The following is an 18,674-nucleotide window of genomic DNA, read 5'->3' on the forward strand; positions in this document are numbered from 1 at the left end:
GGGGCCCTGGAAAGGGTCCCTCCTTCAGAAGTGGGACAAGGAGTTTATTCACCCGTGTTCCTGGTTCCAAAGTCCACAGGAGGGTGGCAGATGATTATAGATCTTCGGTTCCTCAACCTCTTCATAAAGAAAAAACCTTTCAGGATGGAGTCCATAGACTCAGTAACCAGTTTCCTATTGCGCGACGAGGTCATGGTCACCCTGGACCTAAAGGATGCCTACTTACATATCCCCATCTTCCCGCCACACAGGAAATATCTACGTATAACCGTTCTTGTGGCTGGTCACAGAGAGCACCTACAGTTCACTGCTCTGCCATTCGGCATATCGTCAGCTCCATATGTATTCACCAAGATGGTCGCACCAGTTGCCGCCGCTCTCAGACTTCAAGGCCTCTTCGTGGTTCCCTACCTCGACGACTGGCTTATAAAAGCTCAGTCTACTTCAATTCTCCATCACCACCTCCAGATAGCCATCACCTTCCTCCAGGAGTTAGGTTGGCTGATCAATTGGGAGAAGTCAGAAATAGTGCCATCCACCCGGAAGAAATTCCTAGGGTTTGTTCTGGATTCCCAGAGCATGCAGATTTTCCTATCTCGTCCAAGGTGAGCAAAAATAGAAGCTTCGGTTCGGGGCCTTCTCAGGTCCCGATGGATCACCATTCGCACCGCCATGCGGGTTCTAGGCCTGATGTCTTCTTCAGCCAAGGCGGTCCCTTGGGCTTTATGGCACTTGCGTCCCCTTCAGATGGAGGTGTTGAGAGCCTGGAACGGATCTCCACGGGGACTGCACAGGAAGATCTGCCTTTCTCCCGGTACCCGTCTTTCCCTCAGATGGTGGAGACACCTGAAAGACGGAAGGTCCTCGGTTCAACCTCGTTGGACCCTGTTGACAACAGATGCGTCCCATTCGGGATGGGGAGCCCACCTGGACGGCAGGACTGTCCAGGGTCTGTGGAGGAATCCAGAGGTAGGAACCTCCAACCTGAAGGAGCTAAAAGCAGTTTATCTGGCGCTGAAGTACTTCGCCCCTTTTCTCGAAGGGAAGGCAGTCAAGGTCCGGTCAGACAATATGACGACGGTAATATACTTGAACAAACAAGGCGGCACCAGGGTCCCAGCCCTACTGAGAGAGGCGAACTTGATCTTTACGTGGGCAGAGAAGAATCTGACCCACCTATCCGCTGTTCACATCAAGGGCTCCCTGAACATAGTAGCGGATCAGTTGAGTCGGGGTATCCCTGTATCAGGAGAATGGTCTCTCAATCAAGACATATTCCATCAGATTGTCCAAACATGGGGCCTTCCGGATGTCGACCTCATGGCAACCCGACTCAACGCCAAGGTGGAAACCTTCTGCTCTCTGTACCAGGAGGACAATGCCTTGGCAGTGGATGCCCTGTCCATCCCATGGAGGTTCAGGCTGATATACATTTTCCCTCCAGTTTCCATCATACCCAAGGTATTGATGAAAATCAGACAGGACCAAGTCTCGGGAATTGCCATAATCCCGTTCTGGCCGAAAAGGACTTGGTTTGCCCAGCTCATGTGGATGAGTCAAGGCAGGTATTGGAGGCTTCCCCCCCTCCCAGATCTGGTGACCCAAGGAGAGCTGAGACACCACGATCTGAGGAGATTCAAACTGACAGCCTGGAGGTTGACCAGTCCCTATTAAGGAATAGAGGACTGTCTCAAGGCGTCCTAAGGACTTTAGCCAGCGCCAGAGCCACCTCGACCAATAAGAATTACCGTAGAATTGGTAATATTTTCCAGGCCTGGTGCACGGATCACGAAGTGGACTCCTCCGATCCCCCTGTGAGGGCGATCCTGGATTTCCTTCAGGACGGCCTAGACAGAGGGCTTGCAGCTTCTACCCTGAAGGTACATGTAGCCGCTTTGTCCGCCTATCTGGGGAGGCGGTTGTCTCAGGATCCTTTAGTGAGCACCTTTATCAAAGGGGCAACTAGGCTGAGACCAGCAGTTTCTGCTCCTGTCCACCAATGGGACCTCAACAAGGTCCTAACGGCACTTTGTGTTGCTCCATTCGAACCCCTGGAGGAGGTGGATCTAAAGTGGCTGACCTATAAGGTATCTTTTCTCCTCGCTATCACCTCGGCAAAAAGAGTAGGGGAGCTTCAAGCACTCTCATCGGAAGCTCCTTACATTGCCTTCTTTGAAGACCGTGTTCAGTTGAGATTTCTGCCAGGATTCAGGCCGAAAGTTTCTTCTAGGGCGAATGTGAGTCAGCTCATTTGCTTGCCAACCTTTTTTCCCGTGCCCACTTCCCCTGAGGAGGAGAAGTGGCATACCCTAGATTTAGTCCGGAACCTGCAGATTTATCTTCAGCGCACACGCGCTTTCAGGAGATCTGAGAACTTGTTAATAAATTATGTAGGTGGCCATAAAGGCCGCAAGGCTTCTAAGGCCACCATCTCTCGCTGGGTGAAGGAAGCAATCAAGTTGGCGTTTGTGAGTCAGAACTTACCTCCGCCGACCGTCCTAAGGGCCCATTTGACGCGGGCAGTATCGACCTCTTGGGCAGAAGTCAAGGCTCTCACCTTGGACCAAATTTGTGCGGCAGCATCCTGGTCTTCAGAATTGACTTTTGTGAAGCACTACCGACTTGATCGGTATGGCTCAGAAGCTACTGCCTTCGGGCGTACTGTATTACATTCTGCTTGTGTTTAATCTCCCACCCTTATGGGGATTACTTGCTATTTCCCCACATTGTGCCGCTGGTAAGGACGACAGGGAACGAAGGATTATGTAGATAATCTTGTTTCCCTTAGTCCTAACAGCGGCACAAGGATTCCCCCCCTATTGTTGTTTATTTTGGAATGTATGTATTATTACTTGTTATTTACACACAGGGGGGAGGTATCTGTGCCCTCTTAAAGGGAACAAGCCATGTGAAATTAATACATGGCTAATTAAAATTCTGCCTGTCCTACCAGCACACAGGGGCACGAAATACCCCACATTGTGCCGCTGTTAGGACTAAGGGAAACAAGATTATCTACATAATCCTTCGACAGTTCATTACGTGTAAAACGTCCTTTGTGGTCTATGTGATCACATGCCCATGTAGGAAGTTCTATGTGGGCAAAACTATTAGAGCGATGTATCATAGGTTCAGGGAACACGTTTGGTCTATCAGCAGTGGCAAAGGATCGCCACGACTGATAGAACATGTTAGGGAGGCCCACGGAGGGAGAGCTGATTGTCTGTCTTTCTGTGGGTTACGTCATATAGAACCCCTGCCCAGAGGAGGCGATAGAGGTAGAAAGTTATTACAGGAAGAGGCTAAGATCATTCTGCGCACGGGAGCAATGGGACCACTTGGTCTCAATGAGAGGGTTGATATGAGCGTTTTTTTGTAATTTTCACATGAACAGTATGTGTCTGCTTCGTCCTGTTTGTTTTTCTTATGTTATCCCCTAGAAGAGCTTTGACACGTCTTATAACGAGTGATTATGAAGATAATCTTGTTTCCCTTAGTCCTAACAGCGGCACAATGTGGGGTATTTCTGCCCCTGTGTGCTGGTAGGACAGGCGGATATTTAATTAGCCAATCAAATGCGTGGCAGGCCCTATAAGAGGGCACAAGAACCTCCCCTCTGCGTGTAAATACAAAAGTACCTCCATTACATTTATATACAGTTTTATACATAAGATATGATTCCCAGGGTGGGAAATCTTGTGCCGCTGTTAGGACTAAGGGAAACAAGATTATCTTCATAATCACTCGTTCCCTGTCGTCCTCAACAGCGGCACAATGTGGGGATATAGCAAGCAGGTCCCCAAGATGGGTGGGACAAACCCATGACCGAACTTAAACTGGTCTGGGCAAAGGCAGTGGAATCTGCCACTTGGTCCTTCAGGCGGTAATGCCGAATGAAGGTGGATTCAGATGCCCAAGAGGCAGCTGCATATATTTGGTCCACAGACAAAGCACTTCTTTCTGCCTGTGAAGTGGACACTGCCCTGGTTGAATGGGCATGAAGGAAAGATGGAGCCGACAGCCCTTGGGCGGTATAGGCGACTCTAATAGTCTCGGTAACCCACCGTGATATTGTAGCTTTGGCGGCTTTGGCGCCCTTGTTTTTCCCCGTGTAGCTGACCAACAGGTTTTCAGTCCACCTAAAGGGGCGAGTGCGCTGCAAGTAGATCTGCAGGCATCTAACCACATCCAGCTTGTGCCATCTTTCTTCTTCAGCAGAAGAAGGGAACGGAAAAAAATACTGGAAGGGAAATCAGTTGGTTCCTGTTTACAGCAGATGGCACCTTGGGACGAAACCCAGGGAGGAACCTAAGCTGTACATGGTCAGAGAAAAAGGTGGTATATGGCTCCTCAGCGGACAAAGCTTGTAGTTCACTAACGCGTTTGGCAGGTGTGACTGCCAATAGCAGCGCCATTTTGCCGGTTAGCGACTTGAGGGAGACCTCTTCCAGAGGTTCAAATGGCTGGCCACATAGGGCGTTCAGGACCGGAATAAGGTCCCATTGGTGGACAGGGGTGTTTACCACCGGTCTCAGCCTAGTTGCCCCTTTAATAAAGGTGCTCACTAAAGGATCCTGAGACAAACGCCTCCCCAGATAGGCGGACAGGGCCGCTACGTGTACCTTAAGTGTGGCCGCAGCAAGACCTCTGTCTAGTCCGTCTTGAAGGAAGTCCAGGATCACCTCCGTAGGGGGATCGGTGGAGTCCACTTGATGCTGCAGACACCAGGCATTAAAGATGTTACCTATTCGACGGTAGTTCCTGTTAGTCGAATCTGCTCTGGCGCTGGATAGGGTCTTCAAGACGGCTTGTGACAGTCCTCTATTTCTCAATAGGGACTGGTCAACCTCCAGGCTGTCAGGTTGAGTCTCCTCAGATCCTGGCATCTCAGCTCTCCTTGGGTTACCAGGTCTGGGAGTGGGGGAAGCCTCCAATATATGCCCTGACTCATTTGTATGAGCTGAGCAAACCAAGCCCTTTTTGGCCAGAACGGGATTATGGCTATTCCCGAGGCTTGGTCCTGTCTTATTTTTATCAATACCTTCGGTATGATTGGAATTGGAGGGAATATGTAAAACAGCCTGAACCTCCATGGGATGGACAGGGCATCCACCGCCAAGGGATTGTCCTCCTGGTACAGAGAGCAGAAGGTCCCCACCTTGGCGTTGAGTCGGGTAGCCATAAGATCGACCTCCGGGAGACCCCATCTCTGGACGATCTGTTGAAATACGTCTGGATTGAGAGACCATTCTCCTGATACGGTAATACCCTGACTCAGCTGATCCGCTACTATGTTCAGGGAGCCCTTTATGTGAACAGCGGATAACTGGACCAGATTCTTCTCCGCCTAGGCAAATATGAGATTCGTCTCTCTCAGCAAGGTTGGTGACCTGGTGCCCCCTTGTTTGTTTATATAGACTACCACCGTCATATTGTCTGACCGGTTTTTGACAGACTTGCCTTTCAATTCTGGGGCAAAGTGTACTAGGGCCAGGTACACTGCTCTGAGTTCCTTGAGATTGGATGACCCCAGCTCCGGACATCTCCATCGTCCTTGTACAGTTTTGTCTTGACAATGGGCTCCCCATCCCCACTGGGATGCATCTGTTGTCAACAGGGTCCACACTGTCGGGACCGTGGACCTTCCGTCTTTCAGGTGTATCCACCATCTGAGGGAAAGACGGGTAGCGGGAGAAAGGCAGATCTTCTTGTGCAATCCCCGTGGAGACCTGTTCCAGGTTCTCAACACTTCCATCTGCAGGGGACGCAAATGCCATAAAGTCCAAGGCACCGCCCTGGCCGAGGATGACATCAGGCCCAGGACTCTCATGGCGGTCCGGATGGTTACCTGCCGAGTGCGCAATAGGAATCGTGCACTGGCTTGGATTCTTTCCTTCCTTGGACTAAAGAGGAAGATCTGCATCGCTTCTGAATCCACTATAAATCCGAGGAATTTTCTTCAGGTGGATGGAACGATTTCGGACTTCTCCCAATTGATAATCCTAACTCCTGTAGGAAGTTGATGGCAAGGTTGAGCTGCTGGAGGAGGGCAGCAGGAGACTGAGCTTTCAGTAGCCAGTCGTCTAGATAAGGGACGATGAAAAGACCCTGAAGTCTGAGGGTCGCAGCGACCGGAGCGATCACCTTGGTGAATACCAGTGGGGCGGATGTGATGCCGAATGGCAGAGCTGTGAATTGATAGTGCTCCCTGTGGCCGGCCATAGCGACGGCAATCCTGAGGAACTTCCTGTGGAAATGAGCAATGGGGACATGTAGATAGGCGTCCTTCAAATCGAGGGTAACCATCACCTCTCCTGGCTGAAGAAACACAGCCACGGAATCCACGGTTTCCATTCGAAATGACCTCTTCCTGATAAACCGATTGAGGTACCTCAGATCTATTATCATCCTCCAGCCCCCGGTGAACTTGGGGACCAGAAAGACGGGGGAGTAGACTCCCAGACCGAGGTCTGAGGCTGGTACCTTCTCCAGGGCGCCCTTGGTAACATATTCGGCAACCAAGGCTCCTAGACTGGCCTGCTGAGAAGGTGGAAGAGTTTGGGTGGAAACGAACCGATCTGGAGGTGGAAGATGAAAGTCGATGTGATACCCGTGTTGTATGATCTTCAACACCCATGGGTCTTGGATATGGGTGAACCATGCTCTGGAAAAGGAGGAAAGACGTCCTCCCACAGGAAGGGGGGCCACAGGGAGCTGCCCCACGTCAAAACTCAGGCTTCCTCTTGGTGTCCTCCTTGGAAGCGCCACGACCAGCTCCCCTAGGGCGATATCTAAAACGCCGTTGTTGGGAAGGGCGTCTATAATTAGAGGAAGAACCTCTGCCTCTAGGGGGAGCACGTCTGCCCCTGGATGCTTGAGGTAGGGACCTTCCCCTACCTTCAGCTAATCCCTCCATAATGGCGTCTAAGCTTTGGCCAGACACCCTTCCCGGCTCAAAGGGGAGAGCACAGAGTGCTGCTTTAGACGCAAAATCTGCCCGCCAAGGCTTTAGCCAAAGGGGTCTACGGGCCGCAGTAGACAACGCCATAGATTTGGCGGAGATTTTAAATTGATGGCAGGAGGATTCCGCCAAATAATCTGCAGCCCTATGAACTCTTTTCATAGAGGCCAGAATCTCATCTCTGTCTACGCCCAAGTCTATATCCCGCTCCAAGGCGGCAAAGCGGTTGCGGAAAAAGTCACCAACCATAGAGGAGGCTATGGCCACAGAGGCTTGCGCGGAGGAAGCTGAGTAGACCTTCTTCAGAACGGAGTCCGCCCTACGATCCAGAGGGTCCTGAAGATTTGAACCATCTTCCAAGGGCACCAGGGTTCAGCGGGACAGCTTTGCTATGGCCAAATCCACCTTCGGGGGAGGCCCCCAGGAATCCCACTTGAAGATCCTGGAAAGCGAATGTCCTTTCTCTGGCTGTTTCCACTGCTGCACCATAAGGTCGGTCAGCGTGGCGTCCGCATGGAAGGCAATATGTCCCCCAGAGGCAGACGTGGAGGCTTCCCCGTCAACATCTCGGCCCACTGTAGACCGGATGGACTTCAGCAGCCTGCCCGTTTGTTCATAATGGAACGCAGTTCTGCTGGAATAACTGAGTCGTCCTCGGAGGAATCATCCTCTGCCACCCGCAGGTGTTACAAGGGGGGGGGGGAGAGACGAGGAACGGAGCTCAGAGCATGGTCTCCTGGTGAGCTGAGACAAGGTGCAATGGATCCCTTTGAGGGAATCATCCTGCAAAACAAAAAGGAGAGTACAAGCAAGGGAAAAACTATTTACCCAAGCGATGCCCAAACTCACCATCTCCTTGACCCATGCCATCATATCTCTGGGAGAGGGCTCCACAGGTGGAGGACCTCTGCACCCGCGACAACGGGCCCACTCATAGCCTGAAAATAGGCAAGTTATAGGACCAGTAGTACCCCGCAGGGCACAACCTTTCAAGCCGCTACCTACCATCAGGGAGCGGTGTGTCGCAATCGAAGCAGGAAAGATGTTTCCTCTTGGAAGAGGTTTTCCTCCTACCATCCCCAGGAGGGGTAGTAGAGGATGACATATCCTACAGAGAGAGATAATAGACCATGCAACACTGTCACCATGACATCATACCAGCTTTTAAAAAAAGGGTAAATCTTACCAGGTCCTGTAGACCGGACAGAGAGGTGACTTGGCGCCCAACGTGCGACTCGAACCCACGACCTTGAGATTAAGAGTCTCATGCTCTACCGACTGAGCTAGCCGGGCTGGCGCTGTGAACAGGATCTGAACCTGTGCGGGGAGACCCCATTGGATTTCGAGTCCAAAACCTTAACCACTCGGCCATCACAGCCGGTTCCCAATAAAGTTTGCAAACTGGAAAAGAGTTCAAGATCAATGAACACCACAATCGCACGCCTTCAGCAGATACTGCAGGAAGGTCTCTGACACCAGGCCAGCCAGCCTCTTAATTCTGGCCGGCTGGAAGTGGGTGGAGCCACAATCAAAGCAGGTGAGGCAACCTGCCCAGACAACTAACCCTGTAATCAGGGGTCTGCAAAGATATACATTCCCCCCCACCAAGAGGCCCTTAACACGGGCACTTACCCCCACATCTCCCCGTCTTTTCCGGCCTTTAATAAGGCCTGAATCTTCCCTGAGTGAGCGGCCACCAGCGCCAGGCCGTTGCCATGGCGCTATGATACTTCCGGCGAAACCGGAAGTGCGCGCTTACAGCGGCCGGCGGGGAACAGGATACACAACAGTGTGGTTCCACCCGCCGGCAGTCCGTGCGGCCACCAGAGGTGGCATGCGGAGTCCCCGGACTCTCACCAAAATGTCAGGTAAGTCACAAGGAGCAGGGGAAGCGGAGGAGAGGGGGGGCAGGGGGGATAGAGGGGGGTAGCCACACATGGCTAACAAGCACCTTCTCCCCGCAGGGCACAGAAGGTGACAAGAAGAAAACAACCGCTCAGGAGGTGAGTGATCCTGCTGAGCTTCTCAAAGAGGACACAAGTCCTCCCACCTGTCCTCTGTCCACACAGGACAGAAAAAAACACGCAGAGGGGAGGTTCTTGTGCCCTCTTATAGGGCCTGCCACGCATTTGATTGGCTAATTAAATATCCGCCTGTCCTACCAGCACACAGGGGCAGAAATACCCCACATTGCGCCGCTGTTGAGGACGACAGGGAATGTGCGATATAGGAAAAAAGTCTTTACTTCAGCTACTTCCGCTAGTAAGGAGTGCAAGATAAATCGCTGTTTACATCTAGCGATACCTGGTACGATCCGTTATAGTTTTCCATAGATTGATATACGTAGCTAGACGGATTTACTCAGCTTCTTTGTTCGATAGGCGTTTATAATCCTGTGGTATAGGGAATTAGGTGTAGACAACAAGAGACCACTATAGACCTAAACGGAACAGCTTTGTCTAGTCCTATATTATTTATAAGAATGAAGGGGAGGAGTTTGGAGTAGGCTAGGTTACTGTCCCTGCCCCATAGCACAGGAACCAGGATAAAGGTAGTGTATATATGTAGTTCCTGTTTGGGTTCGTCTCTAATAGATTGATACTATGGGAAGAATATGCAAATCTGCCTTCCATGATGTAATTAGGAAGACAGTTGCTGCCTCATTGTTGCAAACCAATAGAGGGCGCTCACTGGAATGTGCAAGCCTGTCTTAAGACAGGATTCCAGTGAAATAACCCAATAATGGCTGCTCCCTTTAGCCTCATGCCCGACCTTCCAAGAGGCCTTTGTTTAGCAATGACGCTGGGATTATTACCAGGTTATAGTCTCTCAATCGAGGACAGCTGTTTCGATCTGGTTGGATCTCTTCAGCCCGATGTAGAGAGGACTATAACCTGCTAGAGGTGAGAGGCTTAGACAGGGTTCGGGGGATATTGTCACTCCTTAGGGAGAGACCACCATATAGGTGTGCGGAGACTTGTTAAGCCTTTAGCACTCCACTTTGCAAGGAACTATGGGAAGAATATGCAAATCTGCCTTCCATGATGTAATTAGGAAGACAGTTGCTGCCTCATTGTTGCAAACCAATAGATAATCAGGGATCACGACAAATGTTACAGTTTCAGTATAAGAATAGCAATGTAGTTCCCTTTTATAGATCCGTTGTATAGATGTGCTGGTGGCGGAAGGTGAATTAGGGGTAGCGCTAATTGGTGCACATTTAATAAAAGAATTACGCTCTATAGAGAAAAATGTCACAAATTGAGGCTAATAATGTATGATGTATTACATGTTATCAACATTACATCGATTGTGTATTTTAACTTGTTTTTAACTGATGAATGTAATTATCTGAACTTGACTAGAGATGAGTGAACCCTAAAATGTTCGAGGTTCGAAATTCGATTCGAACAGCCGCTCACTGTTCGTGTGTTCGAACGGGTTTCGAACCCCATTATAGTCTATGGGGAACAGATACTCGTTAAGGGGGAAACCCAAATCCGTGTCTGGAGGGTCACCAAGTCCACTATGACACCCCAGGAAATGATGCCAACACCTCTGGAATGACACTGGGACAGCAGGGGAAGCATGTCTGGGGGCATCTAACACATCAAAGACCCTCTATTACCCCAACATCACAGCCTAACAACTACACACTTTACACACTCAATACCACCTCTCTGACAGTAGGAAAACACCTTGAAACATGTGTATTTGGCACTTGCAGTGAGGAGAGCTTGTCACCAGCAGTGAATTTGGCCCTTGTAGTAAGTTGAGGTTGGCACCAACATTTGTTTTGAAAATCAGGGTGGATTGAGCCTCTAACCAGCAGAGTTTGGGGAAATTCATGGTGGAGGGAGCCTCTAACCAGCCCAGTTTGGACCAATTCATGGTGGAGGGAGCCTCTAAAACCCCAGTTTGGCCAAATTCATGGTGGAGGGAGCCTCTAACCAGCCCAGTTTGGACCAATTCATGGTGGAAGGAGCCTCTAAAACCCCAGTTTGGCCAAATTCATGGTGGAGGGAGCCTCTAACCAGCCCAGTTTGGGCAAATTCATGGTGGAGGGAGCCTCTAAAAAACCCAGTTTGGACCAATTCATGGTGGAGGGAGCCTCTAACCAGCCCAGTTTGGACCAATTCATGGTGGAGGGAGCCTCTAAAATCCCAGTTTGGACCAATTCATGGTGGAGGGAGCCTCTAACCAGCCCAGTTTGGACCAATTCATGGTGGAGGGAGCCTCTAAAAACCCCAGTTTGGACCAATTCATGGTGGAGGGAGCCTCTAAAATCCCAGTTTGGACCAATTCATGGTGGAGGGAGCCTCTAAACAGCCCAGTTTGGACCAATTCATGGTGGAGGGAGCCTCTAAAAACCCCAGTTTGGACCAATTCATGGTGGAGGGAGCCTCTAAAAACCCCAGTTTGGCCAAATTCATGGTGGAGGGACCCTCTAAAAACCACAGTTTGGCCAAATTCATGGTGGAGGGAGCCTCTAAAAACTACAGTTTGGACCAATTCATGGTGGAGGGAGCCTCTAAAAACCCCAGTTTGGCCAAATTCATGGTGGAGGGAGCCTCTAACCAGCCCAGTTTGGACCAATTTATGGTGGAGGGAGCCTCTAAACAGCCAAGTTTTGGGAAATTCATGGTGGAGGGAGCCTCTAAAAACCCCAGTTTAGGCAAATTCATGGTGGAGGGAGCCTCTAAAAATCCCAGTTTGGCCAAATTCATGGTGGAGGGAGCCTCTAAACAGCCCAGTTTGGGCAAATTCATGGTGGAGGGAGCCTCTAAACAGCCCAGTTTGGACCAATTCATGGTGGAGGGAGCCTCTAAAAACCCCAGTTTGGCCAAATTCATGGTGGAGGGAGCCTCTAAACAGCCCAGTTTAGGCAAATTCATGGTGGAGGGAGCCTTTAACCAGCCCAGTTTGGACCAATTCATGGTGGAGGGAGCCTCTAAACAGCCCAGTTTTGGGAAATTCATGGTGGAGGGAGCCTCTAAAAACCCCAGTTTGGGCAAATTCATGGTGGAGGGAGCCTCTAAACAGCCCAGTTTGGGCAAATTCATGGTGGAGGGAGCCTCTAACCAGCCCAGTTTGGACCAATTCATGGTGGAGGGAGCCTCTAAAAACCCCAGTTTGGCCAAATTCATGGTGGAGGGACCCTCTAAAAACCACAGTTTGGCCAAATTCATGGTGGAGGGAGCCTCTAAAAACTACAGTTTGGACCAATTCATGGTGGAGGGAGCCTCTAAAAACCCCAGTTTGGCCAAATTCATGGTGGAGGGAGCCTCTAACCAGCCCAGTTTGGACCAATTTATGGTGGAGGGAGCCTCTAAACAGCCAAGTTTTGGGAAATTCATGGTGGAGGGAGCCTCTAAAAACCCCAGTTTAGGCAAATTCATGGTGGAGGGAGCCTCTAAACAGCCCAGTTTAGGCAAATTCATGGTGGAGGGAGCCTTTAACCAGCCCAGTTTGGACCAATTCATGGTGGAGGGAGCCTCTAAACAGCCCAGTTTTGGGAAATTCATGGTGGAGGGAGCCTCTAAAAACCCCAGTTTGGGCAAATTCATGGTGGAGGGAGCCTCTAAACAGCCCAGTTTGGGCAAATTCATGGTGGAGGGAGCCTCTAACCAGCCCAGTTTGGACCAATTCATGGTGGAGGGAGCCTCTAAAAACCCCAGTTTGGCCAAATTCATGGTGGAGGGACCCTCTAAAAACCACAGTTTGGCCAAATTCATGGTGGAGGGAGCCTCTAAAAACTACAGTTTGGACCAATTCATGGTGGAGGGAGCCTCTAAAAACCCCAGTTTGGCCAAATTCATGGTGGAGGGAGCCTCTAACCAGCCCAGTTTGGACCAATTTATGGTGGAGGGAGCCTCTAAACAGCCAAGTTTTGGGAAATTCATGGTGGAGGGAGCCTCTAAAAACCCCAGTTTAGGCAAATTCATGGTGGAGGGAGCCTCTAAAAATCCCAGTTTGGCCAAATTCATGGTGGAGGGAGCCTCTAAACAGCCCAGTTTGGGCAAATTCATGGTGGAGGGAGCCTCTAAACAGCCCAGTTTGGACCAATTCATGGTGGAGGGAGCCTCTAAAAACCCCAGTTTGGCCAAATTCATGGTGGAGGGAGCCTCTAAACAGCCAAGTTTTGGGAAATTCATGGTGGAGGGAGCCTCTAAAAACCCCAGTTTAGGCAAATTCATGGTGGAGGGAGCCTCTAAACAGCCCAGTTTAGGCAAATTCTTGGTGGAGGGAGCCTTTAACCAGCCCAGTTTGGACCAATTCATGGTGGAGGGAGCCTCTAAACAGCCCAGTTTTGGGAAATTCATGGTGGAGGGAGCCTCTAAAAACCCCAGTTTGGGCAAATTCATGGTGGAGGGAGCCTCTAAACAGCCCAGTTTGGGCAAATTCATGGTGGAGGGAGCCTCTAACCAGCCCAGTTTGGACCAATTCATGGTGGAGGGAGCCTCTAAAAACCCCAGTTTGGCCAAATTCATGGTGGAGGGACCCTCTAAAAACCACAGTTTGGCCAAATTCATGGTGGAGGGAGCCTCTAAACAGCCCAGTTTAGGCAAATTCTTGGTGGAGGGAGCCTTTAACCAGCCCAGTTTGGACCAATTCATGGTGGAGGGAGCCTCTAAACAGCCCAGTTTTGGGAAATTCATGGTGGAGGGAGCCTCTAAAAACCCCAGTTTGGGCAAATTCATGGTGGAGGGAGCCTCTAAACAGCCCAGTTTGGGCAAATTCATGGTGGAGGGAGCCTCTAACCAGCCCAGTTTGGACCAATTCATGGTGGAGGGAGCCTCTAAAAACCCCAGTTTGGCCAAATTCATGGTGGAGGGACCCTCTAAAAACCACAGTTTGGCCAAATTCATGGTGGAGGGAGCCTCTAAAAACTACAGTTTGGACCAATTCATGGTGGAGGAAACCCCAGTTTGGCCAAATTCATGGTGGAGGGAGCCTCTAACCAGCCCAGTTTGGACCAATTTATGGTGGAGGGAGCCTCTAAACAGCCAAGTTTTGGGAAATTCATGGTGGAGGGAGCCTCTAAAAACCCCAGTTTAGGCAAATTCATGGTGGAGGGAGCCTCTAACCAGCCCAGTTTGGCCAAATTCATGGTGGAGGGAGCCTCTAAACAGCCCAGTTTGGGCAAATTCATGGTGGAGGGAGCCTCTAAACAGCCCAGTTTGGACCAATTCATGGTGGAGGGAGCCTCTAAAAACCCCAGTTTGGCCAAATTCATGGTGGAGGGAGCCTCTAAACAGCCCAGTTTGGGCAAATTCATGGTGGAGGGAGCCTCTAACCAGCCCAGTTTGGACCAATTCATGGTGGAGGGAGCCTCTAAAAACCCCAGTTTGGCCAAATTCATGGTGGAGGGAGCCTCTAAACAGCCCAGTTTGGGCAAATTCATGGTGGAGGGAGCCTCTAACTAGCACAGTTGTGGGAAATTCATGGTGGAAGGAGCCTCTAACCAGCAGAGTTGTGGGAAATCAGGGTGGAGGGAGCCTCTAACCAGCAGAGTTGTGGGAAATCAGGGTGGAGGGAGCCTAGTATTAGCAGAATTGTGCAACGCTTATGGTGGATGAGTATGAGGATGCGGAGGAATTGGAGAGGTTGAGTACAGACATGGAGTTTCATGTTGGGGTGCTTTACACAGGTGGGCACGAAAATGAAGGCTCTATCCAGTGGTGGTTCATTCTTATCAAAGTGAGCCGGTCGGCACTCTCAGCTGACAGACGGGTGCGCTTGTCAGTGATGATGCCACCGGCTGCACTGAACACCCTCTCAGATAGGACGCTGGCGGCAGGACAGGACCGCACCTCCAAGGCATATAGGGCAAGTTCAAGCCACAGGTCCAACTTCGACACCCAATACGTGTAGGGCGCAGAGGGGTCGGAGAGGACAGGGCTGTGGTCGGAAAGGTATTCCCGCAACATGCGCCTATACTTCTCACGCCTGGTGACACTAGGACCCTCCGTGGCGGCACTTTGGTGAGGGGGTGCCATCAAGGTGTCCCAGACCTTAGACAGTGTGCCCCTCGTTTGTGTGGACCGGTGAGAACTTGGTCGCCTACTGGAGGAATTGCCCTCCCTGCCGCCAACGTCACATGCTGGAAACATCTCCATCATATTCTGCACCAATTGCTTGTGGCAAGCATTGATGCGATTGGCCCTCCCCTCTACCGGAATAAAAGAGGAGATGTTGTTTTTATACCGGGGGTCAAGGATAGCAAAGATCCAGTACTGGTTGTCCTCCATGATTTTGACAATACGCTTGTCGGTTGTAAAGCACCCCAACATGAACTCAGCCATGTCTGCCACAGTGTTAGTTGGCATGACTCCTCTGGCCCCACCGGAAAGTTCAATCTCCATTTCCTCCTCATCCTCCATGTCTACCCATCCGCGCTGCAACAATGGGACGATTCGAAGTTGCCCGGAAGCCTCCTGTATCACCATCACATCATCGGACAACTCTTCTTCCTCCTCCTCCTCCATTAAACGCAGTGAAGCGGACAGATGTGTGGACCTACTCTCCAGCTGTGACGGATCGGATGCTATCCCTAACTCCTCTGTGTGATCTGAGTTATCCCTGATGTCAATCAGGGATTCTCTCAGAACACACAAGAGCGGGATTGTAAGGCTCACCATCGCATCCTCAGAGCTCACCCTCCTTGTGGACTCCTCAAAGACCCGTAGGATGTCACAAAGGTCTCTCATCCATGGCCACTCATGGATGTGAAACTGAGGCAGCTGACTTTGTGGCACCCTAGGGTTTTGTAGCTGGTATTCCATCAAAGGTCTCTGCTGCTCAACCACTCTATTCAACATCTGAAACGTTGAGTTCCAGCGTGTGGGGACGTCGCACAAAAGCCGGTGTTGTGGCACATGCAGGCGTTGCTGGAGAGATTTTAAGCTAGCAGCGGCTACTGTCGACTTGCGAAAGTGGGCGCACATGCGCCGCACTTTCACCAGTAGCTCTGCAACATTTGGGTAGCTCTTTAGGAAACGTTGCACCACTAGGTTGAAGACGTGGGCCAGGCATGGAACATGTTGGAGTCTGGCAAGCTCCAGAGCTGCTACCAGGTTCCGGCCGTTATCACAAACGACCATGCCTGGGCCCAGGTGCAGCGGCTCAAACCATATTGCCGTCTCATCGAGGAGGGCATCCCTCACCTCGGAGGCAGTGTGCTGTCTGTCCCCCAAGCTGATCAGCTTCAGCACGGCCTGCTGACGTCTACCAACGCCAGTGCTGCAACGTTTCCAACTCGTAGCTGGGGTCAATCTAACAGCGGAGGAGGAGGCGGTGGTGGAGGAGGAGGCGGTGGAGGAGGAGGAGGGGGGTGTTCTTCTCGTGTCCCTGCCAGGAATGTTAGGCGGGGAGATGAGGTACACCGGGCCAGTTTGGGAAGCAGTCCCAGCCTCAACTACATTCACCCAGTGTGCTGTCAGTGAAATGTAGCGTCCCTGTCCGCATGCACTTGTCCACGCGTCGGTGGTCAAGTGGACCTTTGTGCAAAGCGCGGAACTAAGGGCCCGCCTGATGTTGAGTGACACGTGCTGGTGCAAGGCGGGGACGGCACACCGGGAGAAGTAGTGACGGCTAGGGACGGCATAGCGAGGTGCCGCAGTTGCCATCAGGTCCAGGAAGGCGGGAGTTTCAACAAGCCGGAACGCCAACATCTCCTGGGCCAGCAGTTTAGCGATGTTGGCGTTCAAGGCTTGCGCGTGTGGGTGGTTAGCGGTAGTTAGAGTAGTTCAATTGATGTGTATTCTTATTGGTACACACAGCAGCCATTTTGTCTTTTAGTATCCATGTCTAACCCGCACTCAACCTTTTGTGCTGTTGAGATTGCCAAAAGTATGGGACAGCAAGTTAGTCATCCAGACTGTGGTCAATCAGATACCAGAGATGTGCAACTGTTATTGTTCTGCGGTTTTTCTTAGAAATAAGGAGAGAACTGTCAACGTTTATCATTTTCAGTCCAATTAGCAGAGAAATGATGGAGACCAGATTTGGTGGAAAGTCCCCAGATTTCTTTAGTGTCATACTAAAAGAATGTATTTTTGGCCAGGTTATGCATGATGCTTGACCAGTCACATGTACTACTATTTTAGGATTTCTTGTAAGTGTCAGTACATGATTGGACAATTTAGGATTGTTGACAATAACTGTATTGGTGGAATTTTGATCTAATCTGATTGGTTCATTTCTGATATACTTTTGGATTGGTTAATTCTCAATGACAATACTTACTATAAAATAAACTGATTCTGGGCGGAACTTTGCAGAGCTCTGTCCGGACGCACAGAAATCTAACTCATGTGTGTCTGTCTTTAATATCTGATTATATGGTCTACCTGGTCGGTCCTGGGGTAAGGTAAATGACAACGCTAACACGGTGTATTTCTGCCGCCGCTCCAATGTCTGAGAGATGGTGGGTTGTTGTAAAGAAGTGCCTGATGGTGCCTTTGATGGTGCAGGAGAAGGAGATAAGACAGGAACAGGGGAGGATGAGGGAGAAGTCAACAAAGTGGCGGAGGCAGATGAAGTGGTGTCCTAGCTCGTCCTCTGGAGTGCATCGCCAGCACAGTCAGCAGTGGCAGTGGCAGAGGCAGTGGCGTGAACGGCAGGCGGCCTTTGTCCTGCCGTTGCTGCCTGCCACTGATTCCAGTGCTTGGATTCCAAATGACGGCGCATTGAAGTGGTGGACAGGTTGCTCTTCTCAGAGCCCCTAATCAATTTCGAGAGGCAAATTGTGCAGACAACACTATATCTGTCCTCGGCGCATTCCTTGAAAAAACTCCACACCTTCGAGAAACGTGCCCTCGAGGTGGGAGTTTTTCGGGGCTGGGTACGAACTGGAACATCTTGGGAGATTCCGGGTGTGGCCTGGCTTCACCTAAGCTGCTGACCTCTGCCTCTGCCTCTAGCTACCCTTTTTGGTGCTTCACCTGCCTCAACATCCACCCCGCTTGACATCCCCCCTGTCCAGGTCGGGTCAGTGTCCTCGTCGTCCACCACCTCCTCTTCCAAATCCTGTCTCATCTCCTCCTCCCGCACAATGCGCATGTCAACTGGATGCCCTGACGGCAACTGCGTCTCATCGTTGTCGATGAGGGTGGGTTGCTGGTCATCCACCACCAAATTGAACGGAGATGGAGGAGACTCCAGTGTTTGAGCATCTGGACACAGATACTCGTCTGTTAGGTCCATGGAATCGCGAAATGGAGGGGCAGGTTGAGGGACAATGAAAGGAGCGGAGAACAGCTCTGGGGAGCAGGGACAGTTGGGGTTATTGTTCTGGGAAGATTGGGAATTTTGGGAGGAAGGAGGACAAGACTGTTGGGTAATAGGAGGAGAGGAGGCAGAGTCTGACTGGCTGCTGGACAATGTGCTGTAAGCGTTCTCTGACAGCCATTGCAAGACCTGTTCCTGGTTCTCGGGCCTACTAAGGTTTGTACCCTGCAGTTTAGTTAATGTGGCAAGCAACCCTGGCACTGTGGAGCGGCGCAATGCTTGCTGCCCCACAGGAGTAGGCACGGGACGCCCTGTGGCTTCACCGCTAACTTGCTCCCCAGAACCATTCCCCCGACCTCGCCCACGGCCTCGTCCACGTCCCTTTGCGCATTTTGAATTCCCAGTCAGACAATGGCACTATATGGCAGTAGCAAAAATAGTGGGTGTATATAGCCCCAATTCTATTGCTAGGGGACTTGCA

General features: G+C 50.9%; 1 non-coding gene across 1 annotated transcript; it reads right to left on the bottom strand.

The window, feature by feature from the left end:
- Window positions 1-8,257: 8,257 nt before the first annotated feature.
- On the bottom strand, window positions 8,258-8,339 carry TRNAS-CGA (transfer RNA serine (anticodon CGA)). Its single transcript has one exon. It is a non-coding gene; the product is annotated as a tRNA-Ser (tRNA).
- Between the last annotated feature and the right edge of the window lie 10,335 nt (window positions 8,340-18,674).

This window comes from Leptodactylus fuscus, unplaced genomic scaffold (assembly GCF_031893055.1).
Source record: "Leptodactylus fuscus isolate aLepFus1 unplaced genomic scaffold, aLepFus1.hap2 HAP2_SCAFFOLD_172, whole genome shotgun sequence".
NCBI classification, from domain to species: Eukaryota; Metazoa; Chordata; class Amphibia; order Anura; family Leptodactylidae; genus Leptodactylus; species Leptodactylus fuscus.